Below are 12378 nucleotides of genomic sequence, written 5' to 3'. Positions count from 1 at the left end.
TGGGTGACTGGTTTTGATTGAAGCAGATGGAAAAATATTGCACTTACATAGTTACCACATTTATTGATTGATTGATTGATTGATTGATTGATTGATTGATTGATTGATTGGTTCGATTTATATGCCGCCCTTCTCCGGAGACTCAGGGTTGCTTACAATGCGTTAAGCAATAGCCTTCATACTTTTGTATATACCTGCTTAGTAGGGCTTTCCCCCCCCCTCCCAAAAGCGATGTTCTTTTTTTTCTTTTCTTTAATTTATATGCTGCCCTTCTCCAGAGACTCAGGGTGGCTTACAATGCGTTAAGCAATAGCCTTCATACTTTTGTATATTTATACAAAGTCATCTTATTGCCCCCACAATCTGGGTCCTCATTTTACCTACCTTTGAAAGGATGGAAGCCTGAGTCAACCTTGAGCCTGGTGAGATTTGAACTTGCAGTAATTGCAAGCAGCAGATGTTAATAACAGTGCTTTAGTCCACTGTACTATCAGGCTCTTTTTATACAAAGTCAGCTTATTGCCCCCACAATCTGGGTCCTCATTTTACCTACCTCGGAAGGATGGAAGGCTGAGTCAACCTTGAGCCTTGTGAGATTTGAACTCACAGTAATTGCAGGCAGCTGGCAGCTAAGTGCTACTTAACAGCACTTTAGTCCGCTGCACCACCAAGGCTCATAATTTGCTGGTTGGTTGGTTGGTTGGTTGGTTGGTAGGTTAGGTGGTTGAGTTTTATGCCCTGCTCATTTCCGTGAGACTCCAAAGCAGTTTGCAAAGTTAGAGAATACATATAATAAAATAGGAAGAAGTGATGTTGATTACGCCACCTAAAATGAACTCACACACAATTAAGCCCAAAGGTTTGATAGAATAGTCTCAAAAGTAATTTAAAAAAGGGCAAGGAAAGTCAGAGTATCCTGGAAGAGCCGTGGTGGTGCAGTGGTTAGAATGCAGATTGCAGTATTGCCGGCTAAATCTGCTGACTGCCAACTGCCAGCAGTTTGGCAGTTCAAGTCTCACCTTGACTCAGTCTTCCATCCTTCTGAGGTGGGTAAAATGAGGATCCAGATTGTTGAGGGCAATATGCTGACTCTGTAAACTGCTTAGAGAGAACTGTAAAGCACAGTGAAGCAGTATATAAGTCTAAGTGCCATTGCTAAAGTGCTATTTAGGGGACAAGGTTGTGTATAGCAGGGAGACAGCTACAGATCATCAGGCCACACTCCAGGGGTGAACTCCAGCAGGTTCTGACAGGTTCTGGAGAACTGGTAGCAGAAATTTTGAGTAGTTCAGAGAACTGGCAAATACCACCTCTGGCTGGTCCCTCTGGGGTGGGAATGGGGATTTTGCAGTATCCTTTCCCTGGAGTGGGGTGGGAATGGAGGTTTTGCAGCATCCTTCCCCTGCCATGCCCACCACGCCATGCCCACCAAGCCACACCACGTCACCAAGCCATGCCCACAGATTTTTTTTACCAGTAGTAAAAAAAATTGAATTTCACCACTGCCACACTCCCTTGATCTGACATGAAGTGGGGGATCTTCTATGATCTAATTTAAGATCAAGAAGAAAGTTCTCTCCAAATTAGCCAGTGAAGTTTTCTTTTTAAATTAGACAATCTTCAACATAGGAAATTTCCTATATTGAGTCAAATATGGTAAGAACTATTTATGGAAAGTCTGGGTTATCATTACATACTTGACTGGATGAGCTCCCCAGATGGCTTTCAACAAACAGCTCTCCAAATTCTCTAAATTCTCTAAAACACAGGGCTAACATTACAATAACTTTACTACCCAAATTATGACTTGAATGATGGCGAACATACATGTCCCAGGACAATTTTGCAGGATCCAATCCAGGCCGTCACAGTCACTGAACTGGATTCGATCCTACAAATTATGACAGTACCAAATTGAGTTCTATAAAATGTTAGCTCATATATTATTATGTATCCAAACATACTTACCTTCGGTTAAGTATACCTAGTACCTAGACACTAAGTATACCTGATACCTAGACACTAAGTGAACAGTTTGCAGTCATGAGGTCTTTTAAGTCCCTTTCCTTAATCAACTTGCCTAAAGAAAAATGACATTCGTCACTGATAAAAACCTTCACAGAAATTGGACCCAGATTCATATTCTGATGCCACCAAGATTCCAATGACCTTCATCTTTTTATTTGTTCATTTTATTCTTTTGGTTTATTAAAAGTATTTATAGACAATGCCTATGAAATATTTTCAAGAAGATGAAAAACAGATTTTTTTTTTATTGAAAAGTTTTATAAGAAATACAAACATTTTCACCCCCCCACCCCTCCTTCCCCTCCCTCCCCCCCACCCCCCTCCCTAGACTTCCCAGAACAAGCACAGGGTATAGCATTCACAAATCAAAAACTAGAATATGCTAACAAATTATTACATTTCATATTCTCCCTAGGTCCTTAACTCCTTATAACTCAAAAAAAAAACAAAAAAACCCAGATATAAACTACTTAAAATTATTTCATTCATAAGCTATATGAATCTCCTTATTCGGATATTTCTTCTGTCCAAAAACAGATTTTGGACGACAATCATAGACCAAAACATAAAAAACAGTCAATGTGTAACATTCTTATGCAAATGAACAGGAGAGGAAAACAAACAAACCAACAAATTAGGACTCTATCATTCTGATCATCCTTACTAAAGACATTTATGGGCAATGCAAGAGCCATCTGAATCCCTATACTACCTCCCATGCAGTTTTATCAAGCAAGTGGCTATTTTTGTTTTCTCTACTCAGCAGTTGACTAGGATTCGGAAGAGTGGAGAAATGTGCAGATAGGCACATTTAGCTTTTCACAGGGCCATTGAATTGGAAAGTAGAAGGAGGTGCATAATAATATCATTTAGATCCCTTCATATGTCTTCCCCCAACTATTATATTGTTCTTTCAACCGACACTGCGAGCAAGTGGGCACAGTACAGATTTTTATTATATAAGCGATGCCCAACTTGAAAACTTGAAAGTATTTTCAAAATTGCTGCTACAGTACAATTTTTAGAAGGTAAATTCTCAAAACTGAGCTTGACTCCTAGTGTCTATGTGGATACAGTTGTGCAGCTTTCTTGGAAATAATCTAAAAATTAGCCTCTTCTTGGACCTTTTCTGACTTCCCAATCTTGCATACCACTCCTGTAATGGCCTAATAATTTCTTCTTCTTATCCAAGTACTGACCAGATATAAACCCACTTAGTTTCAGTACCCAGACAAGTAAAAATCACCACAGCGAACATATTAAAAGTCACATTCAGTGAGTGCTGATTTTAAAAAAAATATGCAGGCTTTTGCTAGGTAAGATATGAATCTCATCCCTATGAGTAACAATTACACATTTCTAACTATTTCACTAGCGTATAAAAGGATTGTGCTCTCACTCATGTCAAGGCCTGAGTGAGACACAGATCAAGGCAATTTGGAGTAGGTTACTTCTTAAATTCACTAAAGGCAGATTGGCCCCTCAAGTAACCCTTGATTTACTATCCATCATAAGACTCCACCTCTGAAATATATTTAGAAATACTACTGCAGCATTTCAAGGAAGGGAGGGAGGGAGGGAGGGAGGAAGATATATTTTCTTCCATTAAATGTTTTAGAGGGGGGGATGAAAAGGGGGGGGGATACTGTGCTTAATGACCAGCTGGGATTTTCTAAAGTCAGAATGAGGTTTATGAGCTAACTAGCTCTGTGAAGGACAGGACTTAATCAAAGAAGAAAATGTAGTGTAACAGTTCAAGAATAGGGTTCATTATTTACTTATTTAGAATACTACTGCAGTCAAAGTGACTCTCAGCTGCTTATATAGAAAAATACAATATAAAATGTATCTCATACAAACAAAAATAATGGCACTAAAACAATACAAAGGAGACAATATAAAAAGAAGGCCAATCCTCTCAGGGGAAGGCTCACCAAAATGACATAATCTTCAAGAGTTTCCAAAATGTGATAAAATCAGATGCGACTCACTTAACAACTGTCTTACTTAAGCAACAGAAATTCTGGTCCCAAAGAGGGTTGCAAGTTGAAGACTAGGTGTATTATGCCTAGCATGGTCACAAAAGTGTGATTTTACAATCCTTTATCATGTTTTTTACTTTCCCAGGGCTCAAATATCTTTTTTGTAAGAGCTCAGATTTTTCCCGCTTCTCTGAGTTAACCTGTAGCTTTTTCTGGAGCTGAGGATTTCACTGTAAAGTAGGTTAGGTGGTTCGAGCACCATCTTAGCAAAAACAGTACCACTTAGACTTATATACCACCCCACCATGCTTTACAATACTCTCCGAGTGGTTTACAATTGTGAACAATTTGCCTCCAACAATCTGTGTCCTCATTATACTGACCTTAGAAGGATGGAAGGCTGAGTCAACCTAGAGCCCTATGAGGATCGAACTCCAGGCGGTGGGAGGACTTTGCCTCGGGTGGGATTCAGCCAGTTTGGACTGGTTCGGGTGAACCAGATGTGAATTTTACATCTGGTTCACTGAACTGGTAGTTTCAAGGACTGGCTGGCCCCAACCTGCCCCTCCCAGGAGTCTCCACATGGCCAGTTTTGGATGCCAGGTAAATGCAGGGCCTGCATGGAGGCTCTGGGAGGGTGAAAAATGGGCCTCCCAGAAGTTCCAGAAGTCTGGAAACGGGCCTGTTTCTGGCATATGGAGGATGTCCGGAGGGCCTCCGGAGCCCAGGGGACACCGTTTTTATCATGTAAAATGTCTAACCTATATATGTCCCCACTGCTCCATGGTCCATCAAGAGTTAATACTACTACACAATCCATAACACCCACAACCCCACCTTACCTTAACTCCTCCCCCTGGGTACAAAAGGACCATCCACATGGGCAACAGCCAGTTCCAGACATATACCTGAGAAGAAAGGACATAGGTCAGTTACTATTGCATACTTAAGCCTGTGATATATTTTAAACTGCAAATAAATAAATTGCAACAATTACTACTTTGTATCGAGAGTTATTGGGTTAGATCCTCCCTTTTCAACAGTTTTCGCCCTCCCGGAGGCTTGAGCAAAGCCTCTGGAGCCTGGGGAGGATGAAAAATGGGCCTCCCAGAAGTCTGGAAATGGGCCTGTTTCTGGCTTCTGGAGTGCGTCCGGAGGGCCTCTGGAGCCAGGGGGAAGTCATTTTTGCCTTCCTGGACATTTGAGGAAAGCCTCCGGAGCCTGGGGAGGGCAAAAACACCCACACTCCCACCGTGGTGCAGGAGGCCGCGTAGGCCATGCCCACCAGGGCCACTCCCACTCAGCAACCAGGCAGAGAACTGATTGCTAACATTTTTGAATCCCAACCCTGCTTTGCCTGCAATATTGCATTCTTACTACTGTGGAACCGGGGCTCTTCAGACCTAGCCCTGTTGATTGTAGACTCTCAAGCAAATGAAACTCATCTGCATGGATTTTTTAAAATTATTATTTCTGTGTAGAAACCATGCATTTTCATTCCATCGCAGAAGCCATGCAACACCACCTCTTGCTATTGCCAGAAGGGAGATGCAAATGAAAGACTCTGCAACCCTCCAAATACTCCTCTTGAATATTTTTTTGACAGGACTTGGTGATTGTGAAAAGAAAGGGCCTTATTGTGACTCTTCTGGTGGGAATTCTGCTTCAGTGGAGCCCCGAATTCATCCAAGCACACAACTGAGAGAGAAATTTGTAGCTGTGAGAAACACTGGTTGGATGCCATTGAGTGCACAGGGAGACACTTTGAAGTGGATCCTACTTTCAATTAATGAGGGAACCTGGGGCTAGAAAGAGATTTTGGCAGATTTTAAAACTTTTTTTTCCCTTTGTTTTGGCCTTGAAATAAAAAGGGGGAAAAACGAAAGGAAAAAAAGCAAAGAATCCACTTCAGTCATGTATTATGATTGCTTTGCTTTGCTGTGCCACTAACGTGCACATTTCAACATTTTGTAACGTATAAAACTTAAAAGAAAAACAACCTAGATTTTCATCCCAAGGGGACATCATCTCTCCTCCTTTAAAGTGCGATGGAACTGCAAAAGGTATTTCGACGTTTGGAGAAAAAAAGACAGTTATTTGAAATAGGTAGGAGAGCTAGTTTGGTGTAGTGGTGAAGGTATTAGGTTAGAAACTGCGAGACTGTGAATTCTTCGAAATCGCCTTCTACCACATAGCTCCCAGCAACCGGTAAGATCCCACAGAGTTGGTCTCCTATGGGTCCCATCAGCTAAACAATGCCGGCTGGCGGGCCCGCGGGGGAGGGCCTTCTCTGTGGCTGCCCCAGCTCTCTGGAACCAGTTGCCTCCTGAGGTCCGGACCATCCCCACCCTATTGGCCTTCCGAAAAGCGGTGAAGACCTGGCTTTTCCGGCAGGCCTGGGGCTATTGATCTCGCTGTTGCGATCTTGTGAGATCCGGCCATGAATGGTGTGAATGGGTTTTAATATTTTAATTTTTAAATGTTTTTATAATGGTTTTTTAAATGCATTGTAAGCCACCCTGAGTCTTTGGAGAAAGGCGGCATATAAATTGAACTATAATAATCATAATTATAATAATAATAATAGTTCTACCTTAAGCTGAAAACTAACTGAGTGATCTTGGGTCTCCCTCCCTCCCTCCCTCCCTCCCTCCTTCCCTCCCTCTCTCTCTCTCTGTTATAGGAAGGAGACAATGGCAAACCACTTCCAAAAAACTTTGCCAAGAATACTGCTGGGACATGTCCAGGTAATTGCCAAGAGTCAATACTGACTAAAAAGTGGGGGGATGGGGGTAAGAGGTATGTAGCTACCTTATATCAGGACATAAGAGGATAGAAGTGATTACCCAGCCTCAAAGTTTGAGAGCCACTTCTTTTGTTTACTTTGTTGTCAAAGTTCATTAGCCTACTGATCAAATTGGGTGCCTTTTAGAAAAGTTTCTGGAGGCTACATCCAAGACTTTGGAGGGCCTTCATTTGGTCTCTCAAACTAAGCACTTCCATATTACAGACAACCGACATAATTTAATGTCCAGGAAATTTAAAGCAAGATCCAAGGAGAGGAGCAAAAGGGCACTTTAATTTTTCCTTGCCAACAAGGCAGAGGCCAAAAGCTGCTGCCCTACTCTTGGCTGGTAATTGGCCATTACCAGTATAAAACAAGCCAGCTAAGCTTAGCTGGCCTGTTTTTTGCAAGCTAGCAAAGCACAAAATATGCTCTGATGTGGCATTTCATCACCCATAGTAATGTCACTGTGTAGCTTCTCCCTCTGGCAGTGTTACAATGAAGGCACATAATGAAGTTATATTACTGTAAGGTTCTGGAAGACTAATGCCACATTAAAGAGGCATTAGAATACAGAATAACAAGGTTGGAAGTAACCTTGGAGATATTCTAGTCTAACCGTCTGCTCAGGTAAGAGACCCTATAACCATGGTGGCAAACTTATGGCACGTGTGCCAGAGGTGGCACACAGAGCCCTCTCTGCTGGCATGTGTGCCATCACCCCAGGTTAGATCTCCGTGGCATTTCTCTTGTGAGCTTCTATTTCCCTGCAAACGACAAAACAGAAGCTCACGAAAGAAAAAAATCTTACCACTTGCCGCACTGCTGGTGTTGGGATGCCCCACCTCCCGCCAGCCAGCTGGTCTTCGGGTCTCTGCTGCGCATACGTGCATGTCTGCCCACGTGCATGTCCGCACATGTCCGTGCATGCGCACACATGTCCATGCACACACATGTCCACGCAGTCGCACCTTTCAGTTTGGGCATGTGCACGCTCAGTTTGGGCACTCAGTGTCTAAAAGGTTCGCCATCACTGCCCTATAACATCCTGGACAAATAGCTGTTCAATCTCTTCTTTAAAACTTCCAGCTGGCAGCTAAGGACAAATCTTGTCCCAGTTTGTTGTAGACATGCCATCTGAAATGCAACCCAATAATGTCATTTCACCTTCTTGGAAGGTGCCACTAGAAAGTGCAAGGCATCACTTCAAAAGGAGTGCTTTTACATACAGGTTCCTAAATAGTCAACTATTTAATGGGCCAGGCTGACTATCTTAGAAAGCCAGATTAGGTCCATGAGTTAGAGATTCCTCATTTCTCTTCCATATATTTTCTCACCCTGTTAAATTGATGAAGTTCCTTTCCAGGAAGACATCCATCAGTTCATTGACCACCAATGAACTCTTGGGAATTCTGAGAGACAATTTTATTGAATAGTAGAAATTTCATGATGTTAGCTATATTGGAAGAATGTTGCAGACTATCTAGCTAGCATATTTGTGATGAAAAAATATGACTAGCTGTTTAAGAAGAGTTTAAAACCTTGAAAACTAAGAAAGACATAAGCTTGGACAAAAGGATCACAAACCAAGTGTAGGCTTTTTATCAGTGTGGAAAATCACCCAAAGTGGGAGAGGGTTTAACATACAAGAAACCAATCCATCATTTTGGCTCAGGTATCCTCTTCCTTACACTAACACAGGGATCTGCAACCTTAAACACTCAAAGAGCCATTTGGAGCCATTTCCCACAGAAAAGAAAACACCGGGAGCCACAAAACCTGAGGGGGGGGGGGCAACTCGACATCACTCACTCCCACTCAGTCACATGATACCTCCCAGCCACACCTACCCAGGTTTTGTGGCTCCCACTGTTTTCTGTGGGAAACAGGTATCTCTGTGTGTGTGTCTCTTTCTCTGTCTCTATCTCTGTCTCTGTCTCTCTCTCTCCTCTCTCCTCTCTCTCAGGCCAGGCGAGGAGTGACTGGAAGGGAAGGGCAAGGGATGGGGCCAGCCACAGCAGGGGGACGAAAGAGCCACATGCGGCTTTGGAGCTGCAGGTTGCTGACACCTGCACTAACAGAACCATCAAATAATGCCTTTGCCCATGAATAATTTTAGCACCTCTTGTGTTAAATTATCCATTGTGGCTTCCAAGCTCCTTTGCATCCTTTTTAAACAGATATGAAATGCAAGACAGACTTTTTTTTCCTTTCCTTTTTTTAAAAAAATGCAACACTCCTGACCCTGTCCCCCTACCAATTTTCTCTTTTGTAAGATTCTCTTAGCACCTTTTCTGTCTGAGTGCCAGATAAGGGAACATTTAAAATTGATGACTTATGGTATTCAGTTGTAGGGTGATAGTTATAATGGCATTTTACACATAAACAAGCAAAATGTCTGGGTGCTAAGGAATAGAAAAAGTTGGACAAAGATAAGTTGCTGATGGTGGCAGCTTGAAACAATAGATTCAGCCAGCTTGAAAGGAAAGGTCTAGAGAGAAAAAAATAACCTGCTTATTCCACTTCCTTAATTTTGAAAGATAATGTGCTGGAAAAAAAGTTTGCTTTGTTATTTTATTTCATTTTAATTTTCTCTAACTGTAAATAGTGGGAAACCATGCCAACTGAGTTTTGGCAGTTGTGCTGCTCAAATGTGGAGGATAATAGGTGGGACAGAGAAGAGTTTGGTGTTCTTGGTGCCTTCGAGTCAGTTTTTGACTCTTGAACATTACCTGAGTTAAGTCCCTTCAATGTTCTTTGGTAAGGTTTTTTTCAGAAATGATTAGAGACATAGAAAACTGATGTCAGAAAAAGTATCAGTGGTCCACCAAGTCTGCCCTTTGAGTTTTTGTTTCTTTTTCTTTTTAATTTATTTATGATTTATTTATTTATTTATTTTTTTTATAAATGTCATTCCCTGGTTCCAAGGGCTGAATTACAGTGGTGGGATTCAAATATTTTTACTACCAGTTCTGTGGGCATGGCTTGGTGGGCGTGGCATGGCATGGCATGGCTTGGTGGGCATGGCTTAGTGGACATGGCAGGGGAAGGATACTGTAAAATCTCCATTCCCTCCCCACTCCAGGGGAAGGTTACTGAAAAATCCCCATTTCCTCCCAATCAGCTGGGACTCAGGAGGCAGAGAATACATGAGGGCAGGGCCAGTCAGAGGTGGTATTTATTGGTTCTCTGAACTACTCAAAATTTCCGCTACCGGTTCTCCAAAACTGGTCAGAACCTGCTGAAACCCACCTCTGGGCTGAAAGAGAGTCACTGACCCAAGGTTACCTAGGTGGCTTCATACCTAAAATGGGATTAGAAATCACAGTGTCTTGATTTTTGGCCTGGTGTCAGGCCTGGAAGCCATATTTTGCATTAGATCTTCAGGACTGCCACATTTAGTGCTGTGGGAAACCGGGAGGGAGAATTGTATGGAGAAGGGGTGATATATAGTCATAATAACATTCCTTTCTCTGAGAGTTAAGGACATCCAGCCTGTACTTGGAGTGGAGTGACTGGGAGGCATCTCTGGTTGGAACAGTGCATTGATTGGGCTATATGATGGACATGTGGGTGCTGGGCAGGGACATGGACTTTCCTATGGGTTGGGAAAACCTGGAAGCTTTCAGATTCGGGTTTTCCCAGCTGTGCCAATATGACATCTCTAATAAAATGGAACTTTGAGGAAATCTAGCCTCGGAGTCTTCTTTCGTTGGGGGTGTTACTTGGAACCCTGACACCTGGTGTTTTAACCACTACTCCACACTGGCTCTCAGGGTCATCATAAAGAGCAGGAAATGTATGACTTGGTAAGAACTGTGATTCAGAAAATGCAGATTAACCAAGATGGTGCTATTGACTTTTATAAGTAAGCTTATAAAAGTCTTACTTTTGTAGATCCAAAATCTATTTTCACCTAACCTACAAGAATAACCTCTTTATATTTTTTTTAAGAGAAAGGGCAACATTTTTTATTTTAACCATTAGATTTCCTAACAGCTGATGGAAAGCACTTCTTTAAATTTCAAGTAGAATCATTCAAAGTAATTTTGGTCATTTACTAAGGAGAAAATTCCCAAGTAGGCAATGATGTATGCTACAAGCCACAATGGCATCAACATACCAATATTTGGGGAAGTACCATATTTTTCGGAGTATAAGATGCACTGGAGTATAAGACGCAGCTTAGTTTTTGGGGAGGAAAATAGGAAAAAAAAATCTACCTACCAGGTATTCATCTGGCTAGCATCCTTAGTCTGATCAGCTTCAGCACATTAGTTCACTGGTTTTGAGTGTGTTTGCACACTTTTTATCCCCTGCTTGGGGATAAAAAACAGCTAATCTGTGGAGAGAGAAGCAATGAGAAAAATAGGGCAAGCACGGAAGATCGCTTCACTTGCTAGCGCCTCGTTAGGGCTGAGAAAAAGCTTCTAAAGCACAGCTGAACCTCGGAGGGAGCAGCAATGAGAAAAGCAGGCAAAGCGCCTGAAGATCGCTTCACTTGCTAGCGCCTCGTTAGGGCTGAGAAAAAGCTTCTAAAGCACAGCTGAACCTCGGAGGGAGCAGCAATGAGAAAAGCAGGCAAAGCGCCTGAAGATTGCTTCACTCGCTAGCGCCTCGTTAGGGCTGAAAAAAAGCTTTGAAAAAGCTACATTCAGAGTATAAGATGCACCCAAATTTTCAGCCTCTCTTGGGAGGGGGGGAAGTGCATCTTATACTCAGGAAAATACGGTAAATCATGCCCAAATGCAAGTACATAAATCATGTCATATCTATGATGGGGTTGAAATTGATCAATGTGTTTTCATTTGCCCATGTATGTATGTTTTCTAAGCACTAAGACTGAATAAAATGCCGTCTCCTCATCCTTCTGAATATTCTCTTGCTATCAAGCATCCCATTTTTTGTTTTGGGCCTTCATCAAAAGCATTATCTACTCCATCAGTGAGAATTGCCAAACAATTAAAACTTCAGCAAAATGACATTTTAAAAGAAATGCTGAGGTGGACCACTGAAATTGTCTTTAAATAATGGATAAGAAAGACGTGCCATTAAACCTGAGTAAACATTTAGCGAACAAATATGCTATTTATTCCAAAATGGATGCCCAGCACTTTTAACTAGATTAGGTTTTTTAAAAAGTTTTCCAGTAGTAAATTTTCCTATGGAGAAATTGGTAGACTGGCAAGATGCTTTGCCATTATAAACCCTATACCCGTGATGGCAAACCTATGGCACACATGCCACAGGTGGCACGCACAGCCATATTGGTGGGCATGTGAGCTCAGCTCTGGCGCCAGCTGATTTTCAGGCCTTCTGGGCTCACCGGAAGTAGGGAAACAGGCTGTTTCCTGCCTCCGGAGGGTCTCGGGGGGGTGACGGAGAAGGCCCGTTTTTCTCTCTCCTCAGGCTCCGAGAAAAGCTCTGGTGCCTGGGGAGAGAGAAAAACGGGCCTATTGGGCCCACTGTGCTATCATGTGCCAGGAGTGGGGGGGTTGTGCATGCATGCGTGGGGGCAGGGCACATAGAATTATGGGTGTGGGCACGTGTGCACACAACTCCCCCCTCCCCCCCACTCCTAGC

This window comes from Pituophis catenifer, unplaced genomic scaffold, assembly GCF_029215685.1.
Source record: "Pituophis catenifer annectens isolate HBS135680 unplaced genomic scaffold, rPitCat1.0.hap2 SCAF_1, whole genome shotgun sequence".
Lineage (NCBI taxonomy): Eukaryota > Metazoa > Chordata > Lepidosauria > Squamata > Colubridae > Pituophis > Pituophis catenifer.
This window is presented reverse-complemented; position numbering follows the sequence as displayed.